We start from the raw sequence: 13719 nt of genomic DNA on the forward strand, positions 1-13719 counted from the left end.
AGTTATGCATTTTCATATATATCGTTTGCCATAAGTCTAAAATCAGGGACAGTAATTATCATGATCTGTTCAAATTTTTTATTAATTCAGAATTTGTGTTATGTTAATCTTATTTTGATTGCTATAATACTTCTATAGACTATACATAATAACTCTCTATCTATATTTATTTAGCATATAAATATAGATAGAGAGGTGGTTTATTTTCAAATGTTGAATTAAATGGGTATGAATTATAAATTGTTGCATATTTGTTTTTTAGAGAATGAATTGGAAAGTTGGTGTATATTTTTTATTCGAACAGGTGTTTACAAGTTATCGAACGAGTTATTCGAACATGTGTTTACAAATTATCGAACGAGTTATTCGAACAGGTATTTACGAGTTAGTCGTACGAACACGAACGAGTTACGAACGAACATGAACGAGCTTTTTGTTAATCGAACGAATACGAACACACATTCTATGTTCGTTCGAACACGAACACGAATAATCGAACGTGCTTATCGAACAATTTTCGAACGGGCCTATTCGTTCATGTTCGGTTCGATTGCAGGCCTAGTGCAACAATTAAAACCCTATTCCACTTAGGAATAGCCATGGGCTCCAACCCTAGTCTACCCTTGCAACCAAACACACCCTTTATGGTATTTTAATTAATTAATTATTATTATAATTAAAATCAATTAATATATAATAATATATTAACATTCAATTAATAATAATAATTCATTTAAATATATACAGAGGTATATTTAAATATAATCTCACTAATTTAATTTTAATATTAAAATTAAATACAAGCAACAACCTCGGCAAATTTAATTGCACTGTAAAATTACCAAAATACCCTTTTGTCCTAAAAGACGAAAATACCCTTCTCACAAAATTGATTCTTAAATTATCTTCTAAGTGTGTGACCCATAGACTCCTTATCATATCAGCAGTGAGTAGTATCACGATTAACACCAATTAATCGTCTCACTACACACAGACCAAGATTGGCCCCTAGCAAGGCATCATGGCCACCTGATAGATTCGGATTCAGCGAAACCGCAGCCTATCAATGGTATGGTTACCATGCAATCAAATCATTTCATCAATTGTTATCCCATCGAGACTGAGGTACAGAAATAGTGTCAACCTCAGATATCCTCGACATGTTTGTATTCAGTTACTGGACCAATGACAAGAATATTAAATTGGATTGAGCATCAACTCAATCCCACTGTGGCCACAGATTTAGTGTCATTGCCATTTACTGAATTACCTAGTGAGATAACTTATCCCGTACCCAAAAGTGATGAACCCTTTATCGATCCACCATAGTCTCGATACACTTCTCAATGTAGCCAATCACAATCGTATTGATAGCTCTGAATAGAACTACGTTGGGCTAGTGTCAAACTACACCAATTGGTGCACAAGGCGTTTTGGTGATCTCAAGTCTAAGGATCACATGCACCACCATCAACGCAAGTAATACTAAATCAACCTTAGCAACGGCATCAAAAACTTGATGCAACTAAATCAACCTTAGCAAGTGCACTAGTTGTGTTCAAGTAATAAAGTGATGAGTTTGAGTATCGTCCCACAGAGATCAAAGCAAATATTTGTAATTACCTAAAACTACCTACACGTTATTTGAGAAAACGAAATCTTAGAGTGTAAAAGTAACGGATTAAAAATAACTAAATTAAACAAATAAATAATGTGATGAACTTGGCAATATTAATGAAGTTAGGATATAGATTTCCCCCTAATTATGCTTGGCAACTACTCTTAATACCCGTTTGTGCTATGAATTGGTAGGATTCTTCTAAGGCCAATTATCCTTATTCAGGCATAATATTCAACTTAATACAGATCCCTGTTCGGTTACTCTTAAATTAAGAAGCATAAATTCATCAATCCCTTACGACTAATTCGCCCTATTCGGTTATGAATTAGATGGACCACAAATTAATCCTAGAATCTCTATTCGATTACTTCTAGTTTTAATATGTTGTGCAATGTTATTCCCATAAAACAATTATGAATATGAATTAAACAATAAACCATAACTTCTCTATTCGAAACATCATCAATGTAATTGAATCAATCCAACATTCATAAAGCATTAAACCTAAACTCTTGCACAAATTCATAAACATAAATCTGGTATTAAGAATAAAAATTGTTCAAAACATAATTAAGGTTCTATCACCCCTAACAAAAGAGATTTACTCCATCCTAAGAACAAAGAAATAAAAAAGAGAAGAAAGAAAACATATTTAGACTTGAAAATAAACAAAAATCAAACTCTTAAATCTGATCTTGAGTCTTCAAGCCCCAAGAATGCGTCTTCTCCTCTCAAAAATATGCAAAATTCGTCTCTTAACAACTAATCTCAATTATACTTAAATACCCAAAAGAGTCCTAAGTGAAAAAGGAAAGAAAAACTAACAAAAACGTCCTAACAGTTTCCGCCACAACCCAGGCCGTGGCCAACAGCCTAGGACATGGTGCTTTCCGGTCTCTTTGTTTTATCTTTGTTCCACCACCATGGCCATGGTGAACTACCAAGGCATGGCCATAGGCTTTAAGAATGTTAGGTAATCTCAACTTCTTCAAGCTTTAAGTGCTAATTTCACTCCAATACTCCAATCTACTCAATCAAGGTAGTTTGTTTTTTGTTAGAGATATAAATGGTTACCTATTGATGCTATCACGGAACTAAAAATATTAAAATCTGAAATATTAGAAACGAATTGCAGTAAAACTAAAATTAAGAATTCAATGAGAGAAAACGGCTAAGACTTCAGGCTCATCAATAACTTCTCTGCACCCCTCAATTTACTATGGTCAATGAATTTATTTAAGCAATGTGACAATAGGATTTCCTAGGTTAACCAATATTCTTTCTCAAGCAATATTAATTCTACTTCTATCTCACAACCTAGATATCTCTATATAGATTTAATGAAATAGATGAGCATTAAGCTTTATGAAATCCTCTAGCTTTCAGCACAAGTTAATCCTGCCTATAAATATTGCATGTATCAATTCATATATCTCTATATCCAATCAATCAATGGCCTATATTACTAGAGCACTCATGTTATATCTCCTCTTGGTCTCAATCACACAAAACAATTCTATTAGAAATTGATCAGGTTCCTAATAGCATTAAGCACATAATATAAGCTCATAATTAGAAAAATAATTCACTAACCTAGAGTAGAAGATTGATCACAGATCCATAAATAGAATAACCCTAGTCCCAGCCTGAGAAAATTAGTTCATAATAAAATAAATAAGAGTAGAATCCAAGAAATAAATCATATTGAAAAAGTAAAGACAAACTCTGTGATGAATTTTGTTCTTGATTCTCCTTTTTCTTTTGTTACACAATAATCTCTCCAAGAATAGGAAAAAAATCGGCCTCCCAAGAAGTAATCTTAATCACCCTTAAAAACCCAAAAGAGTCCTAAGTGAAAAAGGAAAGAAAAACTAATAAAAACCCTAAAAGTGTCCGACATGGTCAAATGTATGTCACCACAGCCTAGGCTATGGTGCTTCATGTCCGTGTTATTTTATCCTCATTCCACCACCATGGTCGTGGTGAACCACCAAGGCAAGGCCATGGCCTTCAAACTTGTCATCTAATCTCAATTTCTTCAAGCTTTCAATCCCAACTTCATTCCAATGCTCCAATCTACTCAATTAACGCCTGAAAATTACAGAAATTCTCCAAATCAATAGCTGACCATTCACATCTCAAACTTAACAAAAACTAACATCAAAACAAAGAAAACAAATGAGAAATTAACTAGAAGGCTATAAAAACAAACCTAAAAACACTAAATTTATGCAACATATCAACTCCCCCAAACTTAGTCCTTTGCTCGTTTCCGAGTAAAGAAAAATATTAGAAAAACAAACTCAACAATCATCAAGGATTCACAGCACTTCCAAAATCAAGGAAAGAAGGCAAACATGCTTTAAATAATTCTCATGCATCCAAACATACAACCCAGCTAATTGTGCAACTCTAATCTTTCCCCAACCCAGTCGTGCCTCACTTAGACTTTATACTTAACCCCTACTTATTTTTCTCTTTTTTTTTTTTTTTCATAGGCTTCTTTAGATTGTCGCATCACCTTTTTACGCGAATGCACACATTTGTGATGAATGCTCCTGGTTACTCAGCAATGTCACAACACATAAAGTGCTTTGCATACTTATAATTCAGGCTACGGTTTGACGCAAAAGTAAACATGGGGCTCATGAATACTCCTGGTTACTAAGCAGCTCGAAACAGCAGAGTAGTTCATTCAAAAATAAACAAAAAAGCATAGTTAATTTATTTCAAGACTGTATATATAGTTTTTTTTTTAGTGTAAGGAGTGAAGACAAGGCTCAGCTAGTACACAACACAGTCAAGTAATAAACCAGAATTTGCACAACCATCTTGAATTGCATACTCTTCAGTATTCCTAAATATATGAGCATGTTTGAATCCTCTCTATGACTTGATACTACCACTACTCCAAGTGATTACAAAGTTCATCACAAAAAGCATTTTTTTTTCTTTGGGGATATCACAAAGTTTTGTTCAGGATTGTATGAAAAGCACAAGCATAATAACCACCATGCAACAAAAACAAACACAAAATAAAAACCAAAAACACACAAATAAAATAAACACTTCCTAAAAATAGACACACCAAACCAAAGAAATAGACCATCAATAATGCAACACAAATCAAACTGCCCACTCCCCCAAACTTAAAGAATGCAATGTCCTTAGTGCATGAAAAACAAAGAGAAGAAAAAGAAAAAACTGAAAATGAGAGACAGAAACTTCCCTGAAATTTGAGAGGACAAAACAACTAGGAATTTGGCTTCAAGAATGAGCAGGCGATCATTGACACTAGGGACGCTAGTCTCTAGGTGTTTTTTTTTTTTTTTGGAAGCCATGGCTGTGGTAAGTGACAAGGGGTTACCCGTGGTGAAGGCTGGACTCTGCAAGCTTTTCATCCGTCAACATGGCCACGGTTGTGTAAAGTGTCACAGAGTACCCTGTGTTATATTCTGCTCAAAATTGTCTTCCTCTTCTATCACTTAAGCTTCCCCCAAATGTGTTCCTTGTTCCGACGATAACACAAAAAAAATAAAAAACAATCAAACAAAAATAAAATAATTGTAGAAGAGAGAAAAAAAAAAATTTAGTTCTAATTTATAGTCGTTAGCTTGACTTTCTACGCTTGCTTATTCTGGTTCATTCAGTGCCATGGAGATCTTATCTTTTTTCCATCCTCCATCTTCATAATGCTTGAGACGTTGTCCATTCACCTTGAGCATGCCTTTCTCCTCATGGGAAATCTCAATGGCACCAGAAGGAAACACTTGGGTGATCGTAAAAGGTCTTGACCATCTAAACCTTAACTTACTTGGAAAAAGTCTAAGTCTAGAATAATAGAGCAACACCCTTTCCCCTTTGACAAACTCTCTTTTCATGATATGTTTGTCATGCCATTTTTTTGTTCTCTCTTTATAGATCTTCGCATTCTCATAAGCATGACTCCGAAATTCATCCATCTTATTCAATTGCAGCAACCTGTTTTCACCTACAACTTGCATATCAAAGTTAAGACATTTTGTAGCCCAATATGCACGATGCTCAAGTTCAACAGGGAGATGGCATGCTTTCCCAGAAACTAGTCTATCTAGGGACATACCAATGGGGGTTTTAAAAGCTGTTCTATGTACCCACAATGCATCATCCAACCGCAAAGACCAATCTTTTCTAGAGGTAACGGTCTTTTCTAAAATTCGTTTTACTTCCCTATTAGATAGCTCTACTTGGCCACTAGTTTGTGGGTGATAAGGAGTGGCAACCTTATGTGTGATCCCATATTGTTTCAAAAGATTATTAAATTGATGTTAGAGTAGGTGCCCTAGAGCTAATCAATTATTGTAGAATTGACTCTTTGTAATAATGTTCATTGATCAATAAAAGGCATTTTATTCTATATCGCGTAAATCATCATTGTATGTATTGATATATGTCCTTAGAATGGTAGAACCGTGACAAGGGTATCATATATGCTCATAGGGTGGCCATTCTAGAAACGTCTGTAGCCCCAGTATTATTCTGAAGTAAGGGCATAGATAATACGGTAAGGCTATCATATTGTTGAACGACCATGTCGAAAGGCAGTGACTGATCTCACTTGTCAAGGTTGTTTGGTGACAACCTGGTGCAACACATGGGTGCTTGCTGTAGACAAGTTCACTAGACTGACCCACCAGAAGATTCCATATGGAGGGTAACCCCAGTGTCTATGGAACAAATTCTCTAACGAATGGTGGTGCATGTGATCCTTAGACTTGAGATCACCGGAGCGCCTTGTGCACCGATTGGTGTAGTTTGACACTAGTCCAATGCAGTTCTATTCAAAGCTATCAATACAGTAGTGATTGGCTACATCAAAGAGTGTATCAAGACTATGGTGGATCGACAGAGGATTCATCACTCCCCGGTACGGGGGAAGTTATCTCATAGCGTAATTTAGTAAATGGTAATGACACTAAAACTGTGGTCATAGTGGGATTGAGTTGTTGCTCTATCCAGTTTATAATTCTGATCATTGGTCCAATAACTGAATACATACATATCGAGAGTAACTGAGGTTGACACTATTTCTATGCTTCGATCTCGTTGAGATAAGGATGATGAAAGATTGAATTGTACGATAACCATATCGTTGATAGGTAGCTGCTTCGATGAATCCGAATCTATCGGGTGGTCATGATGCCTTGCTAGGGGTCAATCTTGATCTGTGTGTAGTGAGACGATTAATTGGTGTTAATCGCGATACTACACACTATCGGTATGATAAGGAGCCTATGGGTCACACACATAGAAGATAATTTAAGAAACAGATTATAAGAAGGGTGTTTTCATCTTTTTAGGCAAAATGGTATAATTTAAGAAACAGATTATAAGAAGGGTGTTTTCATCTTTTTAGGCAAAATGGTATTTTGGTTATCTCACAGTGCAATTAAATTTGCTGAGGTTGTAGCGTTTATTTAATTTCATATAAAAATTAAATAAGTGAGATTACGTTTAAATATGTATTCGCATATGTTTAAATAAATTATCATTTTTATTATTATTATCATTATTATATATTAATTTAATTTAATTGAGATAATGATAATTAAAAATAAAATATCTAAATGGGGCTTTTTGGATACAAGGGGTGTTTGGGTTGGAGCCCAAGCCTATTCCATGATGGAATAGGGCAAACTGTGCACTATATAAGTGCAACACTTTGTGAATTAATTAAGATTTTCATTCAATCATTGAGACTAAAATTCTAGCCCTCTTTTTCTCTCTTCCACGCCAATTTGCCTTTTGGGTTGAATCAAATATTATTTGATTTGTTCTTGGTTCTTAAGGCTAAAGAGGATCTAGCAAATCTCTCTTTAGTTCCTTGGGGTTATCTTCGTGTGGACTATATTGGTTCGATCCTACTCTTGGGTCGGTAGCGAAACCCGTTCAGAGACAAGTTGGAGGAGCCTCCAAACGTGTGTATGATTTCTTAACTCTAGACTGAATTTTATGCAGATTCTAATATAATGTATAAACTGTAAATTTGTGCCCTGATCTTCGTTCTAAGGAACGATCCATGTTGTAAATCATTTTTGTTTTTCCGCTACCATGTATGATCGTTTTCTAACAATTGTTTATTGCAAAAATGTGTCCCACCATCACTAATAAATGCCCTAGGGGTGCCAAATCTAGTAAAAATATGTTTCTTTAAAAAAATTAACAACCACCCTAGCATCATTTGTTCTAAATGCCTCAGCGTCCACCCACTTAGAAACATAGTTGACTGCCACAAGGATGTATTTATTAGAAAATGAATTAGGAAAAGGTTCCCTAAGGTCTATCCCCCAAACATCAAATAATTCACATTCAATAATATTGTTCAAGGGCATCTCATGTTTCCTAGCTATATTCCCTGTTCTTTGGCACCTATCACAAGACGCTACATAAGCATAAGCATCTTTAAACAACGTAGGCCAGTAAAAACTTGCTTGTAGTACCTTTACAGCTGTCTTGGTTGGCCCAAAGTGGCCACCTACCTCTCTGTCATGGCAGTTATGTAAAATGGATGTCATCTCCTCCTCAGGCACGCATCGTCAAATACTTTGATATGCACAAACTTTGAACAAATATGGTTCTTCCCACAAATAATGTTTAGCATCAGACAAAAATCTCTTTCGTTGGTGAAAAGTAAGATTTAGAGGAAGAACACCTGTGACAATATAATTTGCATACTGTGCATACCATGGAATATATGCATTTAAAATGGCAAATAATTCTTCATCAGGAAACTCTTCTCTTATTGGTATTTCATCTCCTTTTTCAGGATGTGTGTCCTCTATCCCAGACAGATGGTCAGCAACCACATTCTTTACACCCTTCTTATCCCTAATTTCTAGGTCAAATTCTTGTAACAACAAAATCCATCTAATTAACCTAGGTTTGGCATCTTTCTTAGCAAGTAAATATCTCAAGGCTGAATGGTCAATGTAGACAATTACTTTACTCAAAACAAGGTATGAATGAAATTTGTCAAATGCAAATACTACCGCTAGGAGTTCCTTTTTAGTGGTTGCATAATTCGGTTGAGTCACATTTAAGATCCAACTAGCATAGTATATAGTTTGGAATACCTCGTTTTTTCTCTGACCGAGGATAGCACCAATAGCTACATCACTAGCATCACACATCAGTTCAAATGGCAAACTCCAATAGGGTGCCACCATAATTGGTCTTGTGACAAGCTTCTCCTTCAGAGTGAGGAAGGCATGCAAACATTCAACATTAAAATCAAAAGGAGTATATTTAATTAATAAATTAGATAGAGGCTTTGAAATTTTAGAAAAATCTTTAATAAATCGTCTGTAAAATCCTGTGTGTCCAAGGAAACTCCGCACGGCCTTCACTGATATAAGTGGGGCTAATTTTTCAATCACTTCCACATTTGCTCTATCCACTTCAATCCCCTTTTGGGAGATTTTATGACCCAAAACTATTACTTCTTGTACCATAAAATGACACTTCTCCCAATTTAAAACTAGGTTAATGTCTTCACATCTTCGCAAAACCAAAGCCAAATTATTCAAACATGCATCAAAAGAGGAACCAAAAACTGAAAAATCATCCATAAAAATTTCCAAAAATTCCTCTACCATATCATGAAAAATGGACATCATGCATCTTTGAAAATTGGCAGGTGCATTGCATAAACCAAAAGGCATCTTCCTATATGCAAATGTCCCATAAGGACAAGTGAGAGTGGTTTTCTCTTGATCCTCTGGAGCTATAGCTATTTGGTTATACCCAGAATAGCCATCAAGAAAACAATAAAACTCATGTCCAACAAGTCTCTCTAACATCTTATCAATAAAGGGTAAAGGGAAGTGGTCTTTCCTAGTGGCATCATTTAATTTTCTATAATCTATGCACACTCTCCAACCTGCGACTGTCCTAGTAGGTATCAATTCATTATTTTCATTTTTCACCACAATCATACCTCTTTTTTTCGGTACTACTTGAATAGGACTTACCCATGAACTATTTGAGATAAGATAGATAATACCTGCGTCGAGTAGTTTAATCACCTATTTCTTTACCACTTCTTGCATGCTTGGGTTGAGTCTCCTTTGAGGTTGAACTGTTGGCTTGTAGCTATCTTCCATAAGAATTTTGTGCAAGCAAATCGAAGGACTTATTCCCTTTATGTCAGCTATTGTCCAGCCAAATGCTCATTTATGCTCCTTCAACACCCTTAATAATTTCTCTTCCATCAAACCTGTCAAAGAAGATGAAATAAGAACATGTAAAGAAGAAGACTCATCAAGAAATACATATTTTAAATGAGTGGGTAAGGGTTTCAGTTCAAGATTTGGTGGCTCTTTAGTTGAGGGCTTTGTTCGAGACAATGTTGGCATTTCCAATGTTTCAAATTTTTGTCGCACAGCCCTTTTATAAGGTGGATTTGCCTCCAAACTTGCTACAATCTCAATTAAGTGCTTATTCTCCCCTCCATCTTCTTTTGAATCAACCAAGCAAGCTTCCAATGGTTCTTCATACCTGTTATCTTGAAAATACTCACGAACCAAAGGATCAAAAGCATTGATTTTAAAACACTTGTTATCTTCTAAAGGGTGTTTCTTAGTTTTAGAAACATCAAATGTTACTTTATCATCTCCTACCCTAAGAATTAACTCACCTCTTTGCACATCAATCAATGCCTTACCTGTGGCTAAAAATGTCGTCTGTAATGACTGCTTTCTACTAGTATACTTTAGAACATATACAATAAAAACATATATACTTAGCATATGAAAAATAGTTGGGCCCAAATTTTTCTTTACTTATAAAATATAATTCTTTACATATACCAAAATAACAAGTACAAAGACTTTAGCAACGGTGGACAGTAATGCCAATTCTCTCCACTTGTCGACTTCTTTCTGACCGCTGCTCACCTATTTCCTGCAAACTATGGAAAAACAACGGGGTGAGCACAAAAATGCTCAGTAAGTAAATCTCTTATCTCTTCTCCTTCTTTGGTACTTTCCTTACTTAATTTTCTTCTTCTTTCTTTCATTCCTAGTTCTTTCTCTTTTCTTTCTCTGTTTCTAATTCTTACTGTTCTTTCTTTCTTCCTAATCTCGCTGTTCATTCCTTCTCTCTGTTCTTTCTTTCTATTTTTTTTTTCTATTCTTTCTAACCATGATGGAATTCATGGTAATATACATGAATGATATGCATATGCAATAATGCATAAAAATGCATTTTTCTTTCTTCTTTCTATTTCTTTCCTTTTCTTTCTATTCTTTTCTTTTCTTTCTTGTCCTGCTTGCTCAAGCTTCTCTTTTCTTTCTTGTTCTTGTTCTTTCTTATTCCTTCTTTTCTTGTTCTTATTCTTTCTTATTCTTATTCTTATTCTTTCTCTTCTTATTCTTATTCTTTCTTAGTCTTTCTTTTCTTATTCTTATTCTTTCTTATTCTTTGCCGATCAGACTCGATTGATGCATGGATTCGGAACCTTGGCCGTGTGAGTGAGTACAGTCCTCATCTACATGCACTCTTGCAGACCGTACAAATTCTTTTTTTTTTTCTTAGGCCACTCAATTAAGGTGGCGTGCATGTAGGAATTCTTCTTGGTACAACCCTAATCCACATACACTCTTGCGGGTCGTACAATTCTTCTTCTTCTTATGCCACTCAATTAAAGCGGCGTGTATGTGGGAATTTCTTCTTAGTACTCACGGTTCCCCATCACAACAATCTATTCTTCTCTCTTCTTTAACATTTTTTCCTTCTTTAATTCTTTAGTGCTTTTTCCTTCTTTCTCTTTATTCTTAGAGTGTTTTATTCTTAAAATTCTTTATTCTTTCTTAAGTACTACATATATACAAATATATGCATATGGATGGCTCATGCTTAGAATTCTTACTTAAATGCACTCATGAAATGCAAATATGCAATGTTGCATAAAATTAAGGTTTCTACTAATACTAATACATCTCTTAGACAATTCATCAAACAATAAATGTACATATAAAAACTCTACTTTAATTATAATTCTATTTGTTTCTTAAACCATCCAAAATGAGAGTAAAACTCTCTTGTATCATCACAATCCCTACACAGTAAAACACTCCCAAAACTTTCTTAAACTCCTCCAATTTCAACCAAACTTCAATCTATCATCATACAATCAAAAATACTTCTCATACTCAAATATATCCAACAACAAGCATAAATAATCACCAAGCTCATCTCAATTTCTCAATAGTCATAACATATACATGCTTAAAGAAACCTCTACTCAATTGATTTCTTAAACTTTAACTTGAGTTGGATTTACTTACCTTATACTTGAGTAGTCTCCACTAAAGCTCTCTACTCTTGTTGGACTCAAATTTCCCCCTTAACCCTAAGCATAAACTTAATAAGAATTCAACTTCTACACAAGTAAATATTATATATAGAGCAAGAATTCTTACCTCTTGTTGCCTATGATCAAAACCTTGTCAAAATCCACTCAAAAGCCCTCAAAAATCCTTGGAAAATTGAGTGAAAAGTTGAGAGAAAATGGGGAAGGAAAGTGGCGGTGGAAGAAGAGAAATAAGGGGGTTTGTAAGACTAAACCCTTAATATCTTATTTTATAAACATGTTTTCCCATTTTGCCCTTACACTTTCTTATAAATTCCATCTGTGTCCCTTAGTCAATTACCATAATGCCCTCATTTTTATTACATTCTCCATTAAATTCTATCTCTTTTCACTCCCCACAATTTCAACTAATTTTGAGTGAAAATACCATTTTACCCTTAATACAAGTTTAAGGCATTTTCTTCACATTCTCTCAAAATAACTTTTAACAAAAATCAACTAAGGGCTATAAAAACATAAATTAAATTACATACCTCCGTGTGGGCGTTACATCGTCCTAGAATGAGAGGTATCTCAACATCTTCTTCCATATCCAACACAAGAAAATCTACAGGAAAAATAAACTTATCTACCTTGACAAGCACGTCCTCCACAATACCTCTTGGATATTTAATTGACATGTCAGTCAGCTGTAGAGATACTGTGGTGGCCCTTGGTTCCCCAAGTCCCAATTTCCTAAAAACAGATATAAGGCATTAGATTAATGCCAGCATCTAAATCACATAAAGCTTTGGAAAATAAAAGTGAACCAATACTGCAAGGTATTGTAAAACTCCCTGGATCTTTTAATTTTGGTGGCAATTTATTTTGTAAAATTGTTGAACATTCTTCAGTGAGTTTTACTGTTTCTTGCTCTTTCAGTTTTCTCTTGTTGGAAAGGATCTCCTTCAAGAACTTTGCATAGCTAGGCATCTGAAGAAGAGCATCGGCAAATGGAATATTAATGTGCAATTTCTTAAAAATATCTAAAAATTTTGAAAATTGTTGATCAACTTTCTACTTCTTCAATGCAAGAGGGAAAGGAGGTTGAATCACTATCTTCTTAGGTTCAAACAACTTGTCAGTAATGTTATCTGGTTTCACTTTCGGTGCTTTCTCTATCTCTTGCTCTCTATGCCCAATTTCCTTGCCACTTTTTAGTGTAATTGCCTTCACATGCTCTTTTGGATTCTTCTCTATGTCACTAGGCAACATTCCTTGAGCTCTTCCTGATATCAAATTTGCCAACTACCCCATCTGAGTCTCCAAATTTTTTATCAAAGCTTCTTGATTCTGAAATCTTGTTTCATTGGAGCTTACAAACTTCGTCACTAGTTCCTCCAAATTGGGCTTCTTTACTTGAGGAAAACCCAGAGGTGGTGGTTTAACTGCATTTTGATTGCTCCATGAAAAATTCGGGTGATTCCGCCAATCGGGGTTGTAAGTACTAGAGTAGGGATTATTCTGTTGTTGCCTATGAAAATTACTAACATAATTAGCACTTTCAGTAGAATTAGCAAAAGTGTTACCTACTTGACATTCATTGCTAAAATGGTCTCCTCCATATAGATCACAACTCATGCTTTTCACTTGCATGATTGGGGCACTCATATTATCAATCTTTTTGTTCAATGCTTCCAATTGAGCAGAAATTGTTGTGATTGCATCCACTCCATATAATCCTGCTGCCTTCCTTTTTGGCACTTTA

Source organism: Pistacia vera, unplaced genomic scaffold (assembly GCF_008641045.1).
Source record: "Pistacia vera cultivar Batoury unplaced genomic scaffold, PisVer_v2 Contig664, whole genome shotgun sequence".
Taxonomy (NCBI): Eukaryota; Viridiplantae; Streptophyta; class Magnoliopsida; order Sapindales; family Anacardiaceae; genus Pistacia; species Pistacia vera.